Here is a 7,142-nt window from a genome sequence, read left to right on the forward strand (position 1 = left end):
GTTGATCATTCCTTGCCAACAAAGCATCATACCCATCCAACCTGATAATTCCTGTCCTTCTGTCAGCCACTGGAGCATTATCAAATTCTTGAGATGCTAATGACTCAAAGATATCCAAGGCTTCTTGAGGGGTCTTGGTAGTCAATGATCCACCAGCAGTGGCATGCACCAAGGTTCTAGTGTTAGTGGTCATTCCTTGCAGGAAGATTGCTGCTTGTTGCCATGCCTCAATTCCATGCTGTGGACATTTCCTCAACAAAGTCTTGAATCTCTCCCAAGCCTCATAAATAGATTCTGACTCTTTCTGCTTAAAGCTTGTAATTTCATCCTTCAACTTGGCCCTCTTGGATGCTGAGAAAAACCTTTGCAAGAACTTGGTTTGCAAATCATCCCAAGTTGTTATACTTCCTTGTGGCAATGATTGCAGCCATCTCCTTGCATCATCCGTCAGTGAATGAGTGAATAGTCTCAACAGAATTGCATCTCGTGTGACACCATTTATCTTCACAGTATCACTCAACAATAGGAAGTTCTCTATGTGCAAGTAAGGGTCCTCCGCACTGGTTCCAGCAAACTGATCCTTCTGCACCAAATGTATCAAAGCAGGCTTCAATTCAAAGTTGTTGGGCTCCACTGTTGGGCGCACAACACTCCCAATTGGAGGAACCACTGCAGGAGTCATGTACTCTCCCAGTGTCCTCTGTGGTGGTGGTGGTCTGTGATTCTCTGCCATTATATCTTCCTGATTAACCGTACTTGATTCACCAATTTCTTGCAACTGTCTCCTTAGCCTGGCTGCCCTTTTGTGCTTCCTCAATGTCCTTTCTAATTCTGGATCATACAACAACAAATTTGGATCAAGTGTACCTCGCATGTACCAGAATCAAAATTGACCAGAAATTTAACATAAACTAAAATACTAAAAATAAAAGGATGCAATCTCAGAATTCTATAGTATCAGTTAGTGTTGAAAAACAAATTCCCCGGCAACGGCGCCAAAAACTTGTTGGACGTTTAGCAAGTGCACTAGTCGTACAAGTAATAAAATGATGAGTAAAGATCGTTCCCACGAGGAATTGTGTTCAAACACCAATATACCATAGAAAACTAATTTGAATCAAATAAGAGTTTGTAAAAATCATGAATAATTTGTCACCAGAAAATTGATTTTGAGTAAATTGACACAAAGTAAATATGGATTAGGAATTAATAAAAACAACAAGTAGTCAGAAAACAACTTTCCTCCATGATAACTCATAAAAATTGATCATATGATGAATTCCTTTCCATGTGATGTTAATCAACCTTTTACTTATCATCAAGATGTAATCCCTTACTACCTTGATAGAAACATTAATCAGAAACCCCAATCCCTTGGTGATTTCTTTCTTAATACATGCATGAAATACTAAGGTTTTAAGATTACATCAGAACTCTAGCATCAATCCCTTGAGTACTAGAATTCTGATGTTGAGATTATCAAATACAGAAGTCATATAAACATCCCTGTTCTATACTACTTCTTTGATAGAAATAATTAACTCAGAAAATCTCAAATCAGCACATGGAAAATACTTCATCATATTAATCAAATCAACATATTATTATCATGGAGTTCCATTGCATTCAGACTACAAAGACTCTACTCAGACATAACTAAGGAATAAATAAGAGAAGAAGAATCAAACTTCATTTTCATGTTGAAAGTCTTCAATCTCCAACTATTACAAGGAAATCCTAATACAAAAACTAAGAGAATTTAGAGAGAAGTCAGACTAAGTTTTAGAGAGAGAGAGAGAGAGTTCAGATCCCCCAAGATCTCCTCTAAGTGTCAAGGCTTTGCCTTATATAGTGTTACAAACAAAAACAGAAAACTGATGTGGGCGCTAAAACGTCCATAAGTGGCCGTTTTAGCGTCCATGCTTTACGTATGCTCAACTGCTTTTAACTGATTTCAACGCTAAAACGTTAAGGAATGACCGTTTTAGCGTCCAAACTTGGTGAATGCTCAACTAACTTTAACTGACTCCAACGCTAAAACGTTTGATTTGGACGTTTTAGCGGTGAAGACCAGAATCTTTTTCCACTTTAGGGCGCTAAAACGCATATTGCAAGCCGTTTTAGCGCCCAAGACCAGCAATTTTCCATCTTCTTAGTGTAGCAGCGCGCTAAAACGCTCTGTGTGGACGTTTTAGCGCTCATCACCAGCAAGTTTTGGCCTCTTTCTGTAACAGGGCGCTAAAACTCTCAGTGTGGACGTTTTAGCGCTCAACACTTAGGCAATTTTTCTCCTCTTGAGCTCCAGAATCTTCTTCCTTCTCCAGTTGTCTTTCAAGCTTGCTTTTCCTACAAGAATCATACAAATTTCCAATAAAGCTCTTGAACTTGTAATTGAGGACATCTTAGGACATTAACCTTGTTTTTCATCATTTAATCACACAATTTGATCCTAATTCCTGCTAAAAACCATGATGAACTAAGGGTTCATCAATGATGCACTGATGATATATGTTATGAGGATCCTGGCCAGTGATTATGGTATGTAGGCTGCCTATGACTTGACTCTGGGGCCTGTATCATACAGAGATTGTGTTGACTGTCTATGGCTTGACCCTGGAAGTCACACAGGTGTAACTGTCTATGGCTTGACCTTGCACAGGTGTAACCATCTATGGCTTTGAACCTGGGGTTACACAAGGATGATATGATGATGCTATGTTTATGCTGTATGTTTGTATTATATGCTTTATATCTGACTTGTCATGCAGGAAGTGGGCTTAGGGGATTAGAGGATCATCTATGAACCTTGAGCTTACTGAGATGTTGTTATCTCACCCCGTTTGGGGATATCATTTCAGGTACCCAGTGCAGTGGTGATGCTTCTAGGGGCAAGGCCCCGCATTGGAGTAGTTGATGATGCAACTGATTATGTTATATTATGTAGAGACTTTATGATGGCATGTAGATTCGTTAACATGCTTAATTATTGTATTGAGATTATGTTACGGATTTATTTAGGCTCATGATTGTATCCTTGGAGCCATGGAGTATTTACTGATGTTATGTTTTAGAATTAATATAGACTTGATGTATGTAGACTTGATGTATGCATTCAGTTAAATTGGGCATGGAGCCATATTGTTTGTATTGACCCATTGAGGGGATTGCAGTCTGTGTGGGACTTGCAAGCTATTTGTTTAATTTATTTTATCTATCAGGTGTGTATGTGTGGGACCAAGTTCCCAGTTATCCGAAACACAGCTGTTATGTTGTCCGTGAGACTCCGTCAGGAATGACACTTGATGTCATATTTTGATGGTCAACGGCCACTAGTGATGGCCAATGGTTTTAATTAGTAGACTTAGATGATAACGTTACGCTAATGAAATATATCAGATGAACGCTTTGAAAATATTTTAGAAATATTTTGGAAAAAGTTTACTTGTATTTTTGTAAGACGTTTTATTATTCTTTTAAAATAAAGTCTTTCGCTGTGTATGCTAAATATCATGTATGTTAACAACCGGAGTACTACGGGGTGTTACAATGACCCAAGTCTATTTCACATTTATTATTTTGTATTATTTTATTTGTTTTTATATAATTAGAGATTAATTTTGGCGTGACGCCTTGTTAATCTCGTAGCTTTTTGGGTCATTTTGGTTAAGACAGCTTGATGATCCAAGTCTATTTCAAGTTTATTATTTTGTATTATTTTATTTGTTTTTTATAATTAGGGATTAATTTTGGCGTGATGCCTTGTTAATCTCTTAGCTTTTTGGGTTATTTTAGTTGTGACAGCTTGATAACTCAAACTTATTTAAATTAAATATATTAAATTTCAATTTGTTTTACCTCTAGGGTTATTTAACATCTTTTCTTTTCTTTTTAAAATTTCTTGCTTTTATTTTAAAAGGGATTAACTGAGTTGTGACAGCTTGTTAATCCTGCAATTATCATCTAAAATTATTTTAGTTGTACTTGGTAATCCGAAACCTTCAAATCTGAAACTTCAAAATTAACTATTCATTATTATTTTTATTTTACTTTATTTTTTTAAAAACAATCAATCAAAAACACAAATATTTCTAAAGAACGACGTAGCTTTGAATTCCTCACTGCACCAGAGGATACGTCAGAGCAGAACTCTTTCCGTCAAGCTAAAATAAAGTTTAATAAATTATTTCTCTTCTTAATCATATTTATATTTTATGGGGAAAAGAAAATATTTTTAAAAGCTATTAATAATTTGCACAATTAATTTAAGGTAACCGTTTTAAAACGGATGTATCAGGGGTGCAGTGGGATTAAGTTTCCACCCTTCCTTGAGCATAATTAGACTCGTGAACCTTTGATCTATAATTTTATAGATTGGTTTGCAATAAAGGGTTTTTCAATTTTTCTAAAGTAAATAAAATTGGTGGCGACTCCATTTGTTATAATTTTTTAATTTCGGGTCGTTACAGGGGTATACAATGTAAAAAAGCAGGTAAAAGGAAAATTACGAAACAACAAACAACTTTGGATAAAAAATACAAAGCTGCAGCATTGTCTATTTATCAGACATCAATCAACAAAGCATGAAGGAAAATCAAGAGAAAGCTAACTCACAAATTCCAATGAAGGAGAAACTCAAATTGTACATTTCATTTGCACACGACATCATGAAGTAATAATTTTAACAAAATACAAAAGGAATCAACTTAGCTAAACTTACCAAGTCTGATTTAAGTTGAAGAGGAAGGTGATGCAAATTGTGATATTGAGAAAGTGAAGGGACATCTTGTAGAGCTGCAACATCACTCACCAAGTGTTCACAATTATACCAAACAAAATTGAACAATGAACAATCTACCCCAACCTAAATTAAGACATGTAAAAAAAATTATACGAATTGATTGCATCCTGAGATATGGATAACAAGTAACTAATGCCATTCTATTTTTATTTATTTTTTCTAATTTTACACCTCTGAAATTGCTTCTCCTGAGATGTGAATATACAAATAATGCAGTGAAAAGGATAAGAGTATTCTGTACATACAAGAAAAGGAATGATTTAGTAAAAAGGAGTATTTTGGATTACAATTCAAACAATTGTCCATAACTTGACTGTCACCGTGGGTTCTATTTACCACATTTAGCTTTAACTTCGAGCAGGATAGAGGACATATATTTGGAAAAAAAATTAGTCATAACATAAAATAAAACAACAAAACAAACAACAAAGCAAATATCACAAGTTCTATGTTTGCATTACCTCACCTCCCACAACCAACCAGATGGTTCAAACCAGACAGAAGATAAGCATGCAAAACCATAAGCAGTCGCCCTTTGTAGATCTTGTGTGAAACCCATAAACGGAAAAAGGAGCTTCTCCGTGGATGTACAAAAGTGGATTTGCTAAGGGGGACTCACTTTGGCGCTAGGTTAGAAGAGGGTAATTTTGGCAGCTCCTTCGTCATCTTTTATTCATGTTATCGTCAAATACCATCTTGGAAGTGGGATTTGAGCACAATGTGTTTCATTCGATTTTGCAAACAATCATCAATCGCTGGGCAAATCGATTTGCTAGGAAATATTTTTGATATCTTGTACCAAACATGGACAACACACAATCTCAATCTCAGATGCCTGGCTATATTTCAAGAAAGCTCCTACCAAACACAACCTATAATCATTTATATATAAATCAACAATGATCATCTCGTCACTTCTTTTTTTAATATTTTTCTCTTTCATTCCCCATCACCAATACTTTGTCCATGAATGATTAAGATATATTTTCATATTAATTAATACATGAGAAAATTTATTCCCATCTTGAAGTAACAAGAAAAGTAGTTAATAGAATCTAAGGGAGCACATAGGAGTACTTCTCTGCAGTTGCATTAGCTCTTAGTAATTTAAGTTACTTGTAACACACCTAAATTTCAATTAAAAATTTGAATTTGTAAATTATAAAAAAATAACAATAATTATTTATTAAGGTCATATGAAGTGTTGAGAAAGCTAAATTAAATTCTATTTGGAAAGTGTTACCATTGTTAGTTTATGGATGTCCTAGAGACAATCTTTTGATTAGATTAGGACATATGTGGACCTTTTTATATTGTTGCAAATAAATAATAAGCACTCTTTATCCTGTTTCATATTTTGTCTCAATATTATTGTTAATATATTATATGAGTAACTGGATAAACCCCTTGGAATAAAATAGGTATCTCTTGAGTATCTGTGATGAGATCACGATCATGAGGATTTAAGGATACCAGATGTTTATTCCTAATTTTATGTTCCTAGTCTAGAGACACTGAGAATGGGGATCAGTAATCTCGGGTAAGACTAGCACGACTTATCTACTTGTATTCGGATACAAGGTAAAGACCTATGAGCTACAGATATAGAGATGTCTTAGCTAAAGTCGTGTGTGGACCTATAAGGGTATAGCTCGCACTGAACAGACCCACAAAGAGACTCTATAAGGAAATCTTACAAAAGTATCATTAAAGCAGTCTCTTAATATTTGGGTATGTCTTTCCTTAGACCATAAGTTGTCACCTAGACTGTGTTCTAGAATGCATGTTTTTATTGTATACCTCGTCTGCTTGAAACATGGAGACTCGTAGGTATACTTTTGAGCATGTCCTGAAAGAGCACAGGCCTAGGGTGATAAGTTGAAGGAATTCGTCAAATCTCTGTAAGGGATTAGGTTATCTGTAAACCGGAGAAATCGGGATGAGATTTACAGGACTCGAGAATCTATGCATAGTAAAAGAGATCATGAGATGATCTGCCTTTAGAGTCAGTAAATTGAAGATTCCCTATTTCGAATTAAAGCTTACCCTAAACCGCAAGGGTTGATACATTTCCTCACCCTAGGTTTAAAGGGAAGGTAACCAAGACGAAAGGAAATACATACGGTAACCAAATATATGTAATAGGATGATCATGTCATTAACCTAACTAGCTCTGGGGAAACAAAACATTGCTAGTGCTCTGTGTTGTCATTAAATGGGTTGTGGGCTTGTTGAGCCCAAGCTCATTTATGTCAGTGGCTATGTTGGGCCTAATGGGTCACACACTAACACCTTATTGTCTTGATGAATATAGCATTAAAGGTATTGGGCCTAATAAAGGTTG

The 7,142-nt window shown here is 35.5% G+C and overlaps 1 non-coding gene across 1 annotated transcript; it reads left to right on the forward strand.

The window, feature by feature from the left end:
• The first annotated feature begins 230 nt into the window (after positions 1–230).
• LOC133292590 (small nucleolar RNA R71) lies at positions 231–337 on the forward strand. The gene has a single exon (XR_009748942.1). It is a non-coding gene; the product is annotated as a small nucleolar RNA R71 (small nucleolar RNA).
• The last annotated feature ends 6,805 nt before the right edge of the window (positions 338–7,142 follow it).

The sequence above is a fragment of the Gastrolobium bilobum genome, unplaced genomic scaffold (genome assembly GCF_033153095.1).
Source record: "Gastrolobium bilobum isolate Gb01-03AN ecotype WA unplaced genomic scaffold, APGP_CSIRO_Gbil_v1 utg25181, whole genome shotgun sequence".
Lineage (NCBI taxonomy): Eukaryota > Viridiplantae > Streptophyta > Magnoliopsida > Fabales > Fabaceae > Gastrolobium > Gastrolobium bilobum.